At 36.0% G+C, this 21,152-nt stretch overlaps 1 long non-coding RNA gene across 1 annotated transcript; it reads right to left on the bottom strand.

The window, feature by feature from the left end:
- Positions 1 to 12,572: 12,572 nt before the first annotated feature.
- On the bottom strand, positions 12,573 to 20,736 carry LOC121518452. The gene is made up of 3 exons (XR_005992652.1): positions 20,180 to 20,736; positions 17,662 to 17,740; positions 12,573 to 13,062 (listed from the first exon to the last, which is right to left on the bottom strand). It is a non-coding gene; the product is annotated as an uncharacterized LOC121518452 (long non-coding RNA).
- Between the last annotated feature and the right edge of the window lie 416 nt (positions 20,737 to 21,152).

The raw sequence follows: 21,152 nt of genomic DNA, 5'->3' as shown, positions 1-21,152 counted from the left end.
AGCTGAAGGACAGAAAAGCATACAGCACTGGCAATCTAAGTCTTTGCCAATGGAAAAATAAATGTAAGATGTTTTTTTATTTCAGTAAAGCAATTCCTCATAGTACTTCTGCATTATATCAAAAGTTTAAAGGTTTTTAGGAGTATGGTCGACAGCAAACCAGAAATATAAACAAACTGGAAACAAACTAAACCTTCAAACAGAACAGTGCTCAAGTTTTCTACTCTAGATATTGAATATGCTACTCTTCGTTTGTCTTTCAGCTCCAGTTTTAAAGCCAGCTGTGTCTCAGATGTGTTTGTCTCCAGAAAAGATGAACGTCAGCTGCTCCTCTGAAGGAGATGGAGTGGAGTTTGTTTTGACTCTGGATGACCATTTACTTATTCAGACAAACCACAACAGCCCGTTCTTGAACAGGACAGAAAAAATACAGTCACTGGCAGGGACAACTGAAGAGGATAAACCCAGTGTTTCCAGTGTCACCATCAGCTTAAATGGTCAGCTCACTGGAAACTTAACATGTAATGCTTGGAACAACCTCAGCAGAGAAGAAACAGTGATTCAACTGAAAAGCTGCAAAGGTACAGTCATTAACATTATACTACAAGTGTTGGACATGTTTCGACTCGAGGCCTTCTTCGTTAAAGAAGACCTCGAGTCGACGCGCATCCTTTTTGCCTTGCTCCAATAAAACTGCTTAAAAGGACATTTTTTCAATGCTGACTTCTGGTTTTCTAGTAAGTTTTTTTGTTGTTGTTGTGCACCTTCAGAAGTTGATTGTTTTGAGGGTGCTCCTTTTCTCCCTTTCTCAGCCACTAAGGCCAGTCATGAATTCTTGTGGTTTTGTGGTTTTTAAAATCAAATAAAGGCAGGTCTACTTATAAACAACAGTTATGAACTTCATTTTATAGAATTTATCACAATAATTTAATACCATTTTGTTTAATGCCTGCTTTTATAGCTACACTTGTTTGAGACATTTTGTTTTATTTCATACTGTAAATGTTTGTGTCCCTAAAAAAGCTGATGAGAGACAATAAATATTTGTCAAACTTTTTGCTTGTTTGGAAAAAAGCTTCTGTTAATATAATCATCTATCTAGGTTTGATATTTGTTTATATTTTTCAGTTTCATCCTCCTACCCTGTTGAGGCTGTGACCATAATAAGAACCCTTTTGCCTATTTCCCTCCTGGTGGCTCTAAGCTGCAGTTTGAGCATTCGACGTAACAACACAAAACCTGTGGCTGTTTATAACGGTACTTTAATGATTTTTCTCTCATGGAAATCTCTTAATATGGGCTACAATTTTAAAAAAGTCATTTATTTGATACCATGCCGTGGAGATGATCTTATTCAGACTTTGAAGAGTGAAAATGTCGATATGTTGTGCAGTGTTTGGTTTCCAATCAAAAATGCTTTCATTTTTCTCTTTTCTCTTTAGATTTTATGGATGACCCTGAAGATGAAGACATCAACACAGATGTAATAATAATGATGCAAAATATGGGGGCAACTGAGCCAAACTCCAACCAGAACTCTACAGAATCTCCTGTGAACTCTACTGTACATGATGCTGACGCTCATGACAGAATGATCTGACTGCTATCAAAAGCACTGTTAATTCATCTCTAGAGGACCAGAATGTCAGCAGATTCAAATATAATAAGCCATTTCCTGAGCTCTACAAAAACAGTGTTGAAGAACCAATATTAAAATCAGCCTGCCCTCAGTAATACATAAATACAAGGTTACATATTAGGAAAGGAACATGACTGCATACAGCTGTGACCAATGTTTCCACTCTAAATGTAGCAATGCAAAGTTTCTAGAAAATGATGATAGACCTCTGATCATCTCAGAAGCTGTGAATGACTGCTAACATGCTTGCTCATGTGAACGCCTCTAAAATGAAAGAACATTCATTTTGTTTTGATTTCCATTTATGTGCAGCATTTGTAAATATGTTCTAAATAACGGATGGGAGTCGGTGTGCTATATTAGATATTGAAAGGTCTTCTGTTCTTCTCACTGTCCTGTTTTTCTGTCCGGCTCAGTAGAGACACCTAGAGGAGCTCTACTGCTCCTTTAGATTCTATTAACTGCAAGAAGTGTTAGGGTCCTTTCTGACCACAAGATGGAGACAACAGTCTACTTCAGTTAATTCACAATGACAATAAAAATCTATGAATGCAGTAATGCTGTGATGCAGTTGATTTCACTGAATTCAAACTTGTACAGCTGGTGTTTTCAAAACATGGTATAATACGTCATACCCCCTGCCCTGTGCTAGATAGCAGTCTGTGGCAGCAGCCCCTGTCAGCCATGTTTTTTTAGGTCTTCATTTCTGGTGCTTCATTTTTATGTTTTCCATGTCTACATTGTATTTCTTTTTGGATTTTATGTGTATTTACGCTCTTTTTTATATATTTATCTCTCTATTAAGCTACTGCTTTAAAACCACAGGTTGGGATAAATAAAGTTAATCAATCTGCTATCCATTTCTTGTTCTAAAGCTGGTATGTCATGTACATTTTTTATGAAGGGCTATGATATGCCGCAGTATTGATAGAATAAGTGAATTTTTCTTTTTTTCCCACATCATCATTGTGGGGTCATAAACACAGATCTACAGTTCTGTGGTCACTAACATTGAAAGTGATTAGAAAGGGAAATTTCTGCACGTGAGTATTTTCAGAGGTTATAAGGCCCAGAAGTGATTGTCAGAAAACTGACTGCAAATTTGATTACACACGTTTCATAAGGTTTAGGTAGGCTGAAGGTGGATTGTTTTATGTAACAATTCAGGAAAAACATCCATTGAAATTGATCTGAAAATGTAAAAATAAATCTGTGAAACTGAAAAAAACAGAGGGCCATGGGATCTTTGATATGCCCCTTCTTTTACTGCCAAGTGAACACTACACTGAAGAAATACACATACAAGTGTATCTTATAATAACACTAATAATGCAGAGAGCAATGCTAGTGAACCATGCACAGCATGAGTGTTTTGCCTCCACTCCTCCCTCTGATCAGTCCCACTACTATTGACGTCCTCCGGGTCCTAGCGCCAGTGTCAATAGTTCCCCACTCTCAACTTTTGCCATGCATATGGAGCCAGGATCCTGCCGCTCTACTGAAACATTTTAAACCGATACAACTGCCACAAATGCCAGGTTAAAGACCATCCATGAAACGCTTTCTCCCATAAATTTCATGAATAACGTCAAGCACAGGGACATCATAAACAACTCTCTGTCACTACTAACATCTGTGCATAGCCCCCCTGTCGACTCAACCACTGTCTCCTCTCCCAGTCATCCTCCCATGCTGCCATGATTCCAGTCAGAATCAGTGACAGGATGATTTTGAAAACCAGACAGGCTGTGAGCAACCACGGTATTCATGTTAAAAATCATAGTCAAATTACAACTGCAGCACTCAAATCAGACTCCACCACCTCCACCTGCTGCTTGAAATTGGCCCTCCTTAATGATAGATCCTTGGTTAACAAAACATTTCTGGTTAATGACATAATCTATGAAAATAAACTGGACTGCATCCTTCTCACAGAAACATGGCTGGATGCTACTGGGAACAAAAAGCTGACTGAAACAGCACCTACTAACTTCAAATTTTTATATTGTACAAGACAAAACAAAAAAGGTGGAGGGATTGCATTTCTCTATCATCCTAACCTAGACTGTCGTACTGTTTGTCTTGGTGAATTTTCAACCTTTGAATACTTAGCTGTTGTTATTAAGTCTGTTGTTTCTAAAATCATGCTCACAGTGTACCACCCTCCTAAACTAAGAACAGGATTTATTGATGAATTTACTGAGCTGATTTCAAAAATATCCATTGACTACGACCACATTGTCATTTCTGGTGATTTTAATATACATATAGACAATTCTGCTAGTCTGGACACAAAACAGTTTCTTAATATCCTGGATACATTTGAATTTACACAGCATGTTACCGGACCCACACATATGCACGGACACACCCTCGACCTGGTTCAATCAAAAGGCCTCAATATAACCATAACAATCACTGATATTCTGGACATTGCACTCTCAGACCATTTTTGCATCTTCTTCAGTATGACCTGTTTCACCAGAAATGAGAAACGTTTTATTGGTGAAAATGCTTCTCATGAGTTCATTCAGCAGTACAGTAGTCATAATTTGCCCATCAAGTCATCATGCAGCGACATGATGGACAATTTCAACAAAACAGTGAGTAACATCATTAATAATATTGCACCCATAAAAACTAAATTAATTAACAAAAAAACAAAGGCTCTTTAGAGAAACGGAGAGAGTGAGGATGCTAAAAAGATCCTGCAGAAAGGCTGAAAGGAAATGGCGAAAGAGCAAACTGTACGTACATTATGAAACAAACATATACTAATCACCTACAATAAAGAAATCAAAATGTCAAAACAGCAGCACATCTCAAAAATGATCAATGAAAACAAACATAATACCCGCTACCTGTTCTGTACAATTGATAAACTAATTAATCCCACCAGATCAACCCCTGCTGACTTCCTCTCCTCAAACAAGTGTAATGAATTTGCAACATACTTCAAGGAAAAAATTACCACCATCAGATCTAACACTCTTCAACTACAAAACAGCACCTCTGCCCTTCTGTGTTCCTCAATTTACAAAAATTCCCAGACCAACATGTGTAATTTTAAACATGTGAACATTAATGACCTTGAGGAAGTTATCAAACACTTCAAATACTCTACCTGTTCTCTTGACCCCATTCCATTTCAAAACTATTTAAGTGTGTCTCTCATGTTGTGTTTCAGGATCTACTCTATATTATCAATGCATCTCTTCAGTCTGGTGGTGTCCCCATTTTTCTAAAGCATGACATTATCACTCCATTACTCAAAAATAACAAGCTTGACCCATCAATAATTAGCAACTACAGGCCCATCTCCAACCTTCCCTTTGTCAGTAAAATCATAGAAAAATTCATCTACAATCAGTTACACAATTACCTCACCCACAACAATCTGTATGACGTCTACCAATCAGGATTCAGAACCAATCACAGCACAGAAACAGCACTGGTCAAGGTTATCAACGATTTTAAATTCAACAATGATTCAAACAAACTCTCCATCTTAGTATTTTTAGATTTAAGTTCCGCCTTTGATACAGTTGACCATAACATCCTACTCCATAGACTTGAAAATTCCACAGGCCTCTCGGGATCTGTTATTCACTGGTTAAAATCATATCTAAAGGAAAGAACATTCTCAGTTTCAATCGGCAATTTCACATCAGTAAATTTCAATCTGGACTGTGGGGTGCCACAAGGATCAGTTCTTGGTCCACTGTTGTTCAGCCTTTACATGCTCCCACTTGGTTCACTCGTTCAGAAACACAATGTCTCATACCATTCATATGCCGATGATACACAGCTTTATGTCTCACTCTCCCCTGGCAATCTCAATCCCATAAATCACTTGGTCAAATGCATCAATAAAATACACCATTGGATGTCACAGAATTTTCTTCAGCTCAACACAGAAAAAAAACAGAAATCCTGCTAGTTGGTCCACAAAAACAGAGACAAGAATTCATTTCGATTTCAACTTCATTTCCTTTTCAGTACAGTGAGCACATCAGAAATCATGGAGTTATAATTGATTCAGACTTAAACTTTCAACAACATATAACTGCCATCACCAAAACAGCCTTCTACCATTTAAAAAACATTTCCAAACTTCGGTCATTCATGTCTCAGTCTGAATCAGAAAAACTGGTCCATGCATTCATATCCAACAGATTAGATTACTGTAACGCTCTCTATGCTGGACTTCCAAAAAAGACAATAAATCACTTTTAATCACCTTTCTTGGAAATCAAAGGTAAAATAAAAACATGGTCATTTGCTAAAATTAATGCTGAAATTAAAGTAATTTTTATATATATTTTTTTTTTTTTTATTTTCATTTTCCAAGCACCAAAAATTACACAAACGACAACAGAAATATGCAATTATCATAAAAACAATCCAAACAAGAAAAGAAAGAAAGAAACAAAAAAAAACACACACACAAACACACACAAAAACAAAAAACAACACCAAACAAAACCATTACACAAAAATAAATAAGTAAACATACAAGTACAACAGACCCACATGAAAAACAAAAAGGCTCAACTTCCTCCTTTCATGTCCTGTATCATAACTTTAATCACTATAATCCCTATAATCTAGTAAATTGAATATACTCATCTCTCTGAACAACTCATATAAATTTCCATATATCAGGCATTGCTATTGATTCAACCTACTGAAAAAATAAATAAATAAATAAATACTCCATCATCAGCACAGACAATTCATACACAAACAACAGGGAGTACCAGAATGCTATACTAGTAAGACACAGACTACTTATTTGTTAAATGTATAATTTTACAAATTCAGCACTTGTATTATTTTTCCCCATATGTTCTCAAATTGAGTCACTTTGTTTTTTCAATGGCAATAAGCTTTTCCATTGTCAAATAATAAGACAATTCATGTTTCCAGTGATTAAGGGATGGAGGATATGTAGATTTCCATTGTTTTAAAATAAGTGTCTTTAATATCAATGAGGAAAGGAGAATGATCCATTTTTGTGGAAATTGCACACTACTGTTTGAAACATCTTGTAAGATACAAAGTGATGGGTGGAAATTAAGCTTCGTACCGAGAGCCTCTGATAGTCAGTTCTCTATTTCCAACCATGTCGTCTGAATTTTACCACATTGCCAGAACGCATGAAACAAAGAGTCTGCAGTTCCACACTTTAAGCAGTTCTTTGAAACCTTCCCATCATACTTATGCATTTTATCTCTGGTACAATAAATTCTATGCATTATTTTATATTGAATCAAACATAGATTTTCATTGACTGTAATATCATTTGTTATGTTCCAACATTGTTCCCACTTGGAATTTATATCCTCCCTTCCTAAATCCTGGTTCCATAAACAAATTCTGGATTCCAACAAAGCGTCAACAAAATAAGATTTCTGCAAGATTTTATAGACTTTACTTGTCAGTTTGTTACATGTTTCAGACTTGAATATAACTTCCTCTGACTCACTGTGTTGTCCAAAAGATTCGAGGTCAAAACTTTGAAATAAACTCCTCAGCTGCATGTACCTGAAGAATTCCCCATTGAACAGATCATATTTACTTTTAAAGTCAGTCCAGGAAATAAATTTGTTACCATTCATTAAATCCTCCACCATATCTATACCTCTCTCCCTCCATGTAGACCAATCTAACACTTTATTCTGAAGAGTTATCCAAGGATTATTCCACAATGAAGTATGCTTTGGCAGTGTTATAGATTCCCTTAAAACACTCTTCATTTTTTTCCATGTTGCTGATAAATTTCTAACCATAAAATTAAGAGAGGTATTTTTTTCAGTTTTAGAAAACACATAAGAAAACAGATTTTGAGGATAGACCTGGACATTTTCAATCTGAATCCATTGTTCTTCTTCGGTATGTTTAACAATATGGTGTAGGTATAATGCTTGATTGGCAAGGTAATACAATTCTAAATCGGGAAGATTAAATCTTCCCTTACCTTTTGATATATGTAAAACTTTCCTTTTTATTCCTGGAGTTTTCTTTTCCCAGATGAATTCTGAAATAATGGAATATGCTTTTTTAAAGAACATTTTGGTGGGGTTACAGGAACTGCAGAAAAAAGAAACAAAAATTTTGGAAGCCACATCATTTTAAATAAGTTGATTCTTCCAGTGAGATTTAAAGGAAGGTTCGACCATTTATTCATATCAGATTTCATGTTGTTAAGTAGTGGAATATAATTGTCTTTGATTATCTGTTGCTTACTATTATTAATGGCATATCCCAAATACGTAATTTTAGTTGTCCATTTAAATGTCTGTTGTAAGGTATGCACTGTGTTTTTGGATTTCCCTACTGCCATTATTTCTGTTTTTCCTAAATTAATCTTGGAGCCCGAGACCACTGAATATTCTGTAAATATTGCAAGCAAAGGTTGAATGGATTCATCAGAATTATTTAGGTACATCAAAAGATCATCAGCAAATAAATTCAATTTGTACTGTTCCTTTCCTATAGCGACACCTGTAATTTGATGATCTTGTCTAATTCTCTCTGCCAGGGGTTTGATTGCCAAAGCAAAAACAAGGGGGGAGAGGGCAACCTTGTCTAGTACCCCTCTCCAAAGTAAATTCCTCTGAGAGAACATTATTTGTATTAAATTTTTCCCAAACTTTAAAAAGAAAAGGCCACTCAAGGTGGTCAAATGCTTTTTCAGCGTCAACTGCCATAACAGCCAAATTTAAATTGTGTTTTTTTGCATGCTGAATAATACCAAAACAAGTTCTTGTATTTGTCTGTAAACGCCTATTTTTAATGAAACCTGTTTGGTTTTTATGTATCAAATCTGGTAAAATCTTTGAAAGTCTATTGCTCATTAGTTTAGTTAATATCTTATTGTCACAATTGATTAAGCTAATAGGTCTGTAATCTGATGGTGATTCACCTGATTTTCCTGGTTTCAGTATAACTCAGATAATTGCTTGATACATAGTTTTGGGCAGTACCTGGTTGTCTGACATGTGTCTGGTCATTTGAATGAATATTGGAGCCAGTTTACTCCAGAAACCCATCCATACCTGGTGTTTTTTTTTTTTGTGAAAAAGTTTTAATTGTTTGTAATATTTCAGCTCCAGTGATCTCTGAACTTAAAAAATCTTTCTTGTCCTGTGAAAGTTGTTTTAAATTAATTTTATCCAAAAAAGAACCTGGATCATTTAAATTGCGTTCTTCAGATTTATACAGAGTTTCATAGAACGATTTGAAAATACTATTGAGTTTATTGTTTCTAATGAGTACATCGGAATCATTGTCTCTCAGAATTATTGTTGGTCTAGACTGAATTCTCTTTACCAGTGATGCTAGATGTTTACCAGACTAATTGGCCATTAAATAAAATGCCTTATTTGAATTAAATCTGTAGTTATTGCCTCTTTTTGAAAGTAAAAGTTCATACTCTTGTTCTGCTTTGACCATTTTGTCCCCCAGTCTTAACGATTTTGTATGAAATGATTCCAGTCATGCGATTTCTTGTTCTTTTTCTTTAATTTGGAAATCTAGATCATTCTTTTTCTTTGACGAAAATGAAATTATCATTCCTCTCATATAAGCCTTAAATGCATCCCATATTATGTCAGGGGATGGTGTGTCCTGTTGTCCATTATTTACATTTGTATTAATAAAGTCGTCTATTTTTCCATTTACATATTTTAGAAACTCAAGTAAATGTGCTCTTTTCATTCTCCATATACGATTGCTCTTTTTGTTTTCCGCTGGCACAATTAGACAGGATACTGGAGAATGGTCTGATATAACAATTTCATGAATCTTTGAGTTCAATACATTTTCTAACGGCACTTTTGAAATAAAAATATAATCAATCCTTGAATAACTATTCTTACTCTTGGAATAGTATGTGTAATCATTTGTTGTTGGAAATAATAGTCTCCATGTATCTTCCAAAGTATTTGTCGAAAGAAAGTCTTTTCATTTTTTTGGAGGGTCTCTGAAGCCCCCCTTCTTACAACTTTGTCGATCAAGCTTTTTAAAAGTATTATTGAAGTCACCTCCCACAATTATAGTTCCCGTCTCATATGTATCTAATATATTCTGAATTTTATCCAGAAATACTAAATTTGCTCCAGGGGGTATATATAATAAAATTAATGTGAACCTTTCACCAAATAAATTCCAAACCAATACGAGAAACCGACCTTCTTGGTCTTTATGAACCGCCGTTAAGGAAAAAGGTATCCTTTTGTTAATCAGAATGCCCACTCTCCTGCTGTTGCTGCAGTAGGTGGTATCATAAGCCTCACCCACCCAGTCTCTCTTTAGATACTCGATTTCCCCCTTTTTAAAATGAAGTTCTTGAAGTAAAGCTTCATCTGAGGAAAGACCCTTTAAATGAGCCAAAACCTTGTGTTATTTGACTCCACTGTGTAAACCGTGCACACTCCATGTGATGCATTGGATTTTATTAATTGTTACAGACGATGACATGGATTTAACTTCTCTTAAATTTGCTGTCATACTAAATGATTACTCGAAAACTCAGTAATGTCATGATAAAGTTCATAATATACAAAAATACATGTTTTCCCCTTCTTAAGAGTGTAGTTGAGCTAACTTTAAACAACAAACATAAAACACAACAAAAATTACAACTTTAAGGCGCATTGCTTTTGTAGGGTTTACAAGCTCCACTTCTTCCCTCATTGTGCCTAAAACTGCGTCCAATATCCATATGTGGAGGAGATATCTACGGAAATTTCATCTGCCCTCCCAAACTCACCACTACACGGCCTCCTAATAAGTAATGTTTAGAATGCAAGTCTGCACATGACTATTCTTGAATATGCACAGCTGTGTTCAACTATGCTTCGACCACCCTCAGGTGAAGTGGCGGCCCCTGATCTCTGGCATCTGGAGGTCAAGCACTGAAAAGGCTGAGAACCCCTGGACTAAAAGATAACACGGACCAACATCACTGTCAATGTGTGCACAAAACAAGAAAGATGACTTCCATTTAATTTCAGAACTCAAATATACTACATCATCAAAAATGTGCCCTGAATTCACAGTTCTGACTCAGAAAGTTGGAGAAACTTCAGGACCCCAAGTTACAAGCTTGTAGCAAATGGAACACATTCAACACAGGTGAGATGTTTCCCCAGCTCTGACGTTGTATAGTCATTAGTAACAGTAAAGCCATCTAAATAATGATGTGTTGCCACCAGGTGGCGTTGTGGCAAAAACCTCTGACTCCCACTCAGAAGGCTGTGGTGTGATTCCTACAGCAGACAGGTTTCTTTTCTAGCATCAAAATGTAAAAAAGTCCAATAACAGTAAATGCACGGTGGTAAGGTGATGCAGGGGTTTGCATGGTTGAGCTGCTATAAGAGTGTGAGTGTCATGGGTTTAAATCTGCAGGTGCAATGAGCCACTCTGTGTGCAGACTTGCTGGGGATGGTGTAATGTGCAGAGGCAGGCAAGGGGAAGAACAAATGACGAAGAGGAGTGGTGAAGATGGAGGAGAAGCAGCAGAAGAAAAAAAAAACGAATGAATTTACTATACAAATGTAATCTTAGTCTTCAGCAGAGATAAAAAGAACCTGTTAGGACTGCAATACACTGTAGACAGAAACTGATATTCATCACTGTGGTTTTGCAGTTGTTCTCACTCATGGTCTAATTTTAACATAAGCTGAGATGCTGAGATGTTTAAGACAGCGGTTTTGCTAGTCTTTGTTTTATCTTGTTCGTGAGAAACAGGAACTTGTTATCTATCTTTCACCTTCAGACGTGTTTAAAATAAGATCATAATCATAAAGTAGGAGTATTAAAAAGTCACTAAAGAAAAGCTTCATCCCATCACATCATTGCACTCAACATGAAGGTGGTATTAGTGAGTAAAATGATTAATAATTATTTTAAGTTTCTGGTGTCCTGCTCTTGTTAAATCATTAACTAAGTGTTTAATAGCTGTAGCAATGTGATGCCTACAGTGGAAAACACAAGCAACAGTAAAGTTTTAGAAAAAGTCCATCTTCATACCATTTCAAATGTAGAGAGTAAATGAGCCTTATGCCAAAGATGTGTTAGATGTTTCATTCACCTTCTACTGCCACTGAAGTGTACACACCTGTTTAATATATGCCTTATGTTCTACCTTAGCAGCTACAAGATTATCAGGTGATGAGGAAAGGTGGTGACTTTAATTGTTAAACTATGGTTTTGGCATTGACTACCCACAAAAAGATGAATAATTTAATCACAGACATAACTACAGACAGTAGATTTTCAGGTGTGTGAAATATTAAAGTAATTTGGTGTGTTTCATAGACAACAAAGTGAAGACCAAGTTTATTTTTATAGTTTTAGTATATACATAATAGTTACCAGTTCCTATATTTCTGTAAATCATGCACTTGTTCAGACAGCTGAATACACCCCTGCTCCAAACATCTGCTCACTGTTAAACATAAAGAAACTATGGTTGGTACAGTCCAGATAATGTCAGACATAACATTTTGTTTATTTATTAGTTTGTTTCTGATCTGGCAAGTTATAGGTAACCTCACAAAAAAACACTTCCTTTCGTCTGATCATACAACCCATTTACAGGAAAACGCTCTGTCAGAGGAAATATACTGGTCAGTCTGAAATCACTTAGAAGACATCGCACCTCTGTGAGGCCTCAGGCCAGACCTGGAAGAATTTTCAGTCAAGATTGATGAAAAACAGCAGGTAGGTTTCCTTGCATTTTTCTGGTTATGATTTGAAACATAATACAAGCTCAAATCTTCAGGTGAAATTTCTTTTTGCTTTTTTAAACTAGTTTATTTGTGTAATCCTAGTGGCAAGTTAAACCTTCTAATTGACTTAATCTCACAACATTTTTTGGATTCCTTCTGTAACTGTATAAAAAACAGGAAAATTATGCACTGAGTATTATTTGCATTTTATTGAAGTTACTCTACAGGAAAAAATGAGGTCAATCTACATGATCATCACCGCTCTGACAGCAACAGCTCTGGCACAAGGTACACCTTTGTTTCAAAGTGAGATAAAGATTACACTGGAAAACCAGTTTAAATTATTGATCAAAGGAAGATAAGTTTATACAAATAATCAGAGTAAACAGAGTAATAGTTCAGTTATATTTGGGCCATAAAATAAATAATTTTATTATAGTCAGAATTAATTAAAGTATATGTTATGTAACAATATGTAATAACACAGAAAGAACATCATGGTATCGTGACAAAATGCACAAACATTTGCAACTGAAGTGAGACACTAACAGTAACACAACTGTATTATACATAAAGGCCAATATCTGTTTTTGTCATTTTTTAGGCTCTATCAAATGCAATTTCTCTGAAGTTACTGGAGCTCAGCATTGCCATGGAGCAGTGGGACAGCTGTTGATTTTTAACCTGCCAAATACAACAGATAGGCAAATAAGAATAAAGAAAGATAAGAGCGATCTGATTTTTGAATTGAACAAAAATAAGATGAAGTTTAATGAGGAATACACCAATGATCCAGAGCTCTTTGCCAATGGAAGTTTAAAACTGGGAGAAGCAATGAAGAATCACTCTGGAGATTACATGTTGGATGCGCATGGATTAAATGGACTTTTAATAAGAAAACTACATGTGCACCTAGAAATTCAAGGTAAGTTGAGTTGTTAAAAAAAATGAAGTAGGAATCTGAACGGATACAGCTGCAAAAAGAACAAAACGTGTTAGTGCTTTTGTTATAAGTCAGTACACTCTGGCCAGAGCCTCAAAAATTTTGAATAGTATCTGTTATTTGCGTTGTTTTTGCACCTGATCCACTAAAGAATATGTACTAATCATATGACTGTGCCAACACACCTGAAAAGTTTGGCAGCTGTGCAAACTTTCAGTCATATCATTTGTAATGTCTTATGTCCAAACACTAATAAATAAATAAATAAATACTTAAAGTACAGATAGTAGCCGAGGGTGCTATACACTCATCAGGTACCCTAGGCATTTTGAATGGAGCCCAAAACAACCAACAAACTGTCTAGCCATTCCCCACTGTATATATCATGGTGTTGGCTAAAATGAGTTTGGAAATGTTTGTCTTTCAGCTCCGGTGTCAAAGCCAGCTGTGTCTCAGATGTGTTTGTCACCAGAAAAGATGAACGTCAGCTGCTCCTCTGAAGGAGATGGAGTGAAGTTTGTTTTGACTCTGGATGACCATTTACTTATTCAGACAAGCGACAACAGCCCGTTCCTGAACAGCAGGACAGAAAAAACACTGGCAGGGACAACTGAAGAGAAAAAACCCAGTGTTTCCAGTGTAACTGTCAGCTTAAATGGTCCCGTCACTGGAAACTTAGTGTGTAATGTTCAGAACCATGTCAGCAGAGAAGAAACAGTGATGCGCCTGAAGAGCTGCACAGGTAAAGTGCTTATACTACAGGTGTCAAACTACTGACTGTTTTATTTCTACAGAAGTGAGAGAAGCGAGAGCACGCAGCTGAGTAAATAAGAGATGCACAGCCGAAGGACAGAAAAGCATACAGCACTGGCAATCTAAGTCTTTGCCAATGGAAGAACAAATTTAAGATTTTTTTTATTCAGTAAAGCAATTCTTCATAGTATTTCTGCATTATATCAAAAGTTTAAAGTTTTTTAGGAGTATGGTCGACAGCAAACCAGGAATATAAACAAACTGGAAACAAACTAAACCTTCAAACAGAACAGTGCTCAAGTTTTCTACTCTAGATATTGAATATGCTACTCTTTGTTTGTCTTTCAGCTCCAGTGTTAAAGCCAGCTGTGTCTCAGATGTGTTTGTCTCCAGAAAAGATGAACGTCAGCTGCTCCTCTGAAGGAGATGGAGTGGAGTTTGTTTTGACTCTGGATGACCATTTACTTATGCAGACAAGTGACAGCAGTGCGTTCTTGAACAGCAGGACAGAAAATACACTGGCAGGGACAACTGAAGAGAACAAGCCCAGTGTTTCCAGTGTTACCATCAGCTTGAATGGTCACCTCACTGGAAACTTAGTGTGTAATGTTCAGAACCATTTCAGCAGAGAAGAAACAGTTATTGAACTTAAAAGCTGTAAAGGTACAGTAATAAACACCAGGGGTGTAAGAAAATATCAATACACTAAAATATCAGGACATTTCTAAGGCTACGTATGAATTCCTCTGGAGTTTAAAATCAAATGAAGACTTGTTTTCTTACCTAAACTTTTATTGGCTACTCTTGTTTGAGATCATTGTTTTATTCTATTCCGTAAATGTTTCTATGTCTTGAAAAGCTGATGGGAAATAGTAAATATTTGTCAAACTGCTTGCTAGTGTTGGAAATGTCTTTTTTTAGTGTCTTCATCTAACTAGGTTTGATATTTGTATTTTTTAGTTTCATCTCCCTTTCCTGTTCTGGTTGTGACCACAGTAGCAGCCTTTCTGGCTGTGTTACTCCTGGCTCTGAGCTGTGGTTTCATCATTCTCCGCAACAACATGACACCTGTGGCTGTTTGTGATGGTATGTCAAAGATTCTTCTCTCAAGTCAATCTCTTCATAAGGGCTGTGACAAAAAAAATCTTGTTTGAAATACTCTTTTTCTACGTTTCATTTATTTGACACCATGCTGTGTAAATGATCTTATAAAGACTTTGTTAAAAGGTAGATATGATGTGCTCATTTCTTTTTAGATGTTGTGGATAACCCTGGTGGAGAAGTCGTCTACTCAGATGTAAAAATAGTAAAAAATACTGAGACATCTGGGACAACTGAGCCAAACTCCAACCAGAATTCTGCAGACTCTTCTGTGAACTTTACTTTACATAATGCTGAAGTTCATGAGAGCACTATCTGACAACTGTCAAAAGCTCAGTCAGTTCATCACTAGAGGACAAGAATGTCAGCTTTACAAATTCAAATATAGTAAGCCATTCTGAGCTCTACAACCACAGCTCAAAAGTAGTCTGCCCTCAGTAATGCAGAAATACAATGTGACATATTCACAATGAAGACTTGCTGCCAAGGAAAAGTGAAATAAAACGCACTCAACCTACACAAAAGCTGAAAAAAATCCCCAATTTTTAATTTAATTAGAGCATACAGTTAAAACCAATATTTATATAGCAATGTAAAGTTTCTAGAAACATGATGATAGACTTCTGACAATCTCAAAAGCTGTGAATGACTGCTATCATGCTTGCTCTTTAACCTCTAAAAATGTCATCTTGTTTTGGCTTCCATTTATGTGCAGCATCTATGAATATTACTAAATGTTACTTTAAAATCAATTTAAAATGAAGGTTTTCCAAACAACAAAAGGTGTGAATCTCTTTTTTTTTTTTTTTACATAGTTGGAAAGAGAAAAATGAATATGAGGCTTAAAGTTGACCAGTAACTGTTAATAAATGATGGAATAAAGATGAAGTATTAAGGCTGGTTTAAAAACTTTTAAAATGGTTGGGAGTCAGTATGCTATATAGTCACTGGTAGTATCTGCACTGTGATTTTAGATGTTGAAAGTTCTTCTGTTCTTCTCACTGTCTTGTTTAGATGCCCAGCCTACTGGAGACATAGAAGCTGTAATGTTTCTGTCAGATTGTAATAAATGTAAAACAACCATGTAAGGGTCTTTTTCTACCACAAGATGGAGACAACAGACTACTTTTGTTAATTCCCCATGATGATGAAAATATATGAATACAGTAATGCACTGCTGGAATTCAAACGGATAATGTACAACTTGTGGATTTCATTGTTTGTTTCTTATGTTTTTGTATTATAATAATGATAATAAAATAATAATAATAATAATGAAAACTTGATTTGTATAGCACCTTCAAAAACAAGGCCTTACGGAGTGCTTCGATATGTGCAAAGGGAAACAGAAGCTCAAAGCAACAGAATCCAAACAAAAGACTAAGTTACACTCCATGGTATGGAAGACATCTTTGAGATAGCCTTTAGCCATGACTGGATATTTTCTAAGCTTTTGTTGCTAGTTGCCTGTACAATCTTTTAATAACTTATCAATAGAGTTGTGCACAAAAAGGTGGGCTGCTAAATTGTTATATAGTTTGATATGATAAGAAGTTATGTTACATCTAAAGATCTAATATATAGAATTTTTTGCACTGATATCTATATTAATAGAAGAAGTGGCCATTTCTATGTTCTATATTTTTCAGTTGAATTTTAAATTAAGGGAAACATTTCCATTTTCTTTTAAAAACAGACATAATTCTCCATTTTAACACTGTACCAAGACATGTCTTGTTATGGAGACTGCCGGCTGTGAGATCGATCACCCCACCCTGTTATGGACAACATTAAGTCCATTGAGGTGAGAGGAGACGAGCACTGCTCAGCGCCACCTACCCCAACACCTCTTTCCTAAACCTGTTTCTGTTGTTGATCTTAGGACTCTGCTCAATAAAAATACACTTCATCAGGAATATTTAGTAAACAGAAAACGTACATTTTGTTTTCATTCATTCATTTCTCATAACAAGGGAAGCTGCACTTAAAAGTGCATTTCCGCGCCAGGGCACTGGATAACCCTTGGATCCCACTGCACAAATGCATTCTGGGTACACTTCCAGTGTAGGCGTGGCAGGGCACTTTTAAGTGCAATTCTCCCTCATCATGAGAAGTTTACAAATAAAAAATAATCATAGATTTTCTGTTAAGAAAATTTAAAAAATGAGAATAATTAGTAAACTCTTTCTTTCTGTAACCAAGCACCTTTAGTTGTACTGATTCAACATGATCCCCAGTGACAGAACTAAAAAGGGAGTCTTTTTAAGTGTCATTTTGATCATTTTAGACACTGAAGAGTCTCCTCTTTCAGGCTGATGCATGTTGTTTTTTTAAATGTATCTATTTTCAATTTAAATCTTCCTGAAAAGTTCAGAAACTGCTATTGGTATCCCTCTAATAGAAATAATATTTTGTGCAAAAGGTTTCATCCATCTCCGAACTCCATTTTCATGCAGGACATCTTATCACCAAAATAACCAACTCACCCGTTTGTACTGTCAGCAAGCTCTTATTCTTTCAGCTTCAGGAGGAATGGGTATGTCAGTCTTTGGAAAAGGAGCGTAACTGAGAAGGAGAGAGGAAGAGGATGAGGAAGGATTATAATGCAATGAGTGAGGATGGTTAACTCTGTGCATGGTTTGCTTTAACATCGATTCACTCTCACATCATTAAATACTCCTCAATGTACACTATAGTGCAAACCACATCCTCTCCATGCAGCACAGAAGCACCTGATGACTTAAGCAGCTCCAATGGAGCTGTAGACAAACTTACTGATATCCTACAATATCTAATAAATGATGCATCAAATCCAACTGACTGAGAAGTCTTTTTGTAGAAAAAAAATGGTCAATTTCACAGCAATGATTTCTAAATGTTCTTGATGAAATGACTCCAAAAATATTTTCTAAAAGCTTTTAAATAATTCAAGGAATTACACAACATAAGCCTGCAGAACTTGATTGGAGCATCAGACAATTCATTTCTTTTATATTTCCAAAGGGGTATTACCATTACGTACCACATCTGTTTTTCCATTAGCACTATCAGACAATAAATGCCAACGGTAACCTACAGCTACAACACTGGAAACTGACTTAGGTCATATGGAATAACAGTAATGACTTTCCCGACTCTCTCCCCCTCAGTGTTTTTATAGGGTGACTGCAAGAGAAAGTAGGAGGGCTTCCCCCTCTCTCTCAGATGCCCCTGCTTTCAGAACATGTGGCCTGGGAATAATTGGGTTACAACTACAGCAGTCCAATGCGTTGCCTTTGATTTGGAGAATGACTCCATTTACTTTTGTCTGACTGCCTGCTGCTCTCACAGCTGCAGTTTTTATCCTCCATTCAGGGTAGGCTTTAACTGTAAAGGTCTGGATGGCAGCCAGATGAGAGAGGGGAACACAGCGTGAGCATAATATACCAACCTACATTTAGTGGGTAAGCAAGAAAGGAAAAGGACCCCCACCTTTCATCTGGGTGCAATGTTATAAAGAGCTATAAAACACCAAAGTATTGATTCATAGAACAAGTGGGGTTTTTTCAACTTTTTTAACATCGCCATTATGGGTTCATAAATAAATAGCTACAGTCCTGTGGTCACTAACATTAAAAGAGATTAGAAATGTGTACAGATATTTTCAGGAGAGGTTATCATAAAGTCCAGACATTTCTCTGGTGGTATCCGTTTCTAAAGCCAGGGAAAACTGATGGCAAATTTTGTTAAGAGTTTCATAGGATTCAAGTAGGCTGTAGGTGGATTATTTTCACATAACCAGTCAGGACTCATGCATTATAATTTAACATAATAAGATTCAGAGAGCAATAAAGGGCCATGGGATCATTGATATGCCCCTTCTTTTACTACAAAGTCATGATAATGCAAATAATGTATAGAAACTAGTGGTGGGAGTATCGATACTTAAGTATCAATATATCGATATTTACTAAGTACTCTTTTGGTATTGATCCCTTTAGCAAAGTATCGATACCAAATGAGTACTATAGAATACGTCTCACCACCATGTGACTTTGAGGACCAATCATTAACGAGTAACAGATTTCAGCAACTCCACTCACTCGCATATGAAGTCATTTTATAGTCTGTGATGTGGACCTGGCTGTCTTTCTCACTCAGTGTGGTCCCTTAGTAAATTTCTAAATTGTAAGAAAACATAAAAAATACTGAGATCACAGGCCAATACCATAAAAAATATTAAGACCAAATTGTAGAAATATAACAAAATAAATATTTCTATGATAACTTGTATTTCTTACATTTTTGTTTCAAATTAGTGGGTATAGATGGCTAACCCCTCTATCTGAATTTAAAAAAAGAAAATAAATTGGTTATGTTGCGGATATTTTAATTCTATATACAAGTTTGTACTATGATAATAGTTTATTTATTTCATTTTTTACCTGCTTAAACATTGTAATTTAGTTGAATTTTCCCCCTAAATGAATTTCTGAATGACCTGCATATGCCTTTTTAACTGCCTGAAATGTGTAACTTTTTAAAGTTTGCAGCCCAATATTTTATTCTTTCTTCAAAAGTATTGGTATCAGTATCAGTATTGATAAAATTACATCAAAAAGTATCAGTATTGTATCGAATTAAAAAACATTGGTATGGCCCATCTCTAATAGAAACCATTCACATCAGAGTGTCCAGGCACTCAGTGATGTAACTGAGTACACCTGTGCTGAACTGCATGTCAGATATGAGAAACACAAGGGCCAACATTAGCCACTATAGAAACCAACGTTTTGGGGCGTTGAAATCTAAAAGCTTTGCAAAATTCAAGTTGCACATCTTGAAAAAGTTAACAGGATGAAAGCAGTTAAGACATAAAACATTGAGCTCCTCTGGATTAATCAACTTTGGCAATAGTAGGCCATGTATCCCCTTAAGTAGCCAACATAGGCCTATCACTAGAACGTTGACGGTTACATAGCCCGGTTAGCATATGGCTATAAGCTGAATTTAGACGTTTCTTACCTTTAGTTTAGTGACGTGTCCGGTATCATTTTCATCCTCTCTTGATACATTTATAAATAAAATTTACTGTTTTATTGACCTGTCGCCGTTAGGAGGCTTGTGTCTTTGGAAATATCGTCCGTGACGTTACCGCTAGAGGTATCGTGTAGCATTTAGCTCCACATTGAATACAGTGGAAGACATAATAATTTCTTACAAATACGTCACCTACTTAAGGTGCGGTGATATTTATCTTGGCTCTCTTAATTAATCTTTGGCATATTAATAGTTTACCTTACATATGTTTGCTTGGCTTGTTTCAGCTTGTACAGAGGCGACTATCTTCCACCAAGTGAGATTATGTTGTTAAGTAACTGCAGCCTTCTTTAAAAATGAATGTCGCATTTTCATATTTTTTGCGTACAAACATGCTAAAATAGTGTTTCAAAGACGGGCGGATAGCATCTCTGGACATCATTGCTGTGTGCCACCATGTACATTTTCAGCTAAATGTAACTCGTCATTGATAGTCGCCTTGGGAAACTCCTGCGAACAGCAGGTAAACCGCAAAGCATCTGCCATCACACACCGTTCTCTCCTGCGATTCATCTCCCGACCGGAAGTTTGGGAGCCGCCTAATGTCAAATGCGGAAGGGATGCGTTTTGTGCACTTGGAGGATATGAGGAGTGAAAGTAACAAATGCACTTAAGTGATAAATTATTTGATCAATCTGAGGTTGACTGGATGAAAGTTGTGGCAAAATTTTATCATTTTGATTGTTTTTCATTAATTTATCAGTCATCACTAAACCTTTATAGGGCAGTTTTGAAACACTTACAGATTCAAAATTAAAGTCCTAGAATATTATTGGTGAGAATCCCAATACTTTTTTACTCAGTCACTTATATATACTTTTATTAGTAGGGCAAAAACCAAGGTCAGCAAAGTGACCTTGGTTCCTTGCCCATTTATGGTAGAAGAAAACATTTAGTG

Source organism: Cheilinus undulatus, linkage group 12, assembly GCF_018320785.1.
Source record: "Cheilinus undulatus linkage group 12, ASM1832078v1, whole genome shotgun sequence".
Classification (NCBI taxonomy): domain Eukaryota; kingdom Metazoa; phylum Chordata; class Actinopteri; order Labriformes; family Labridae; genus Cheilinus; species Cheilinus undulatus.
Note: the sequence above shows the minus strand (reverse complement) of the source record. Positions and strands in the feature narration are given on the sequence as shown.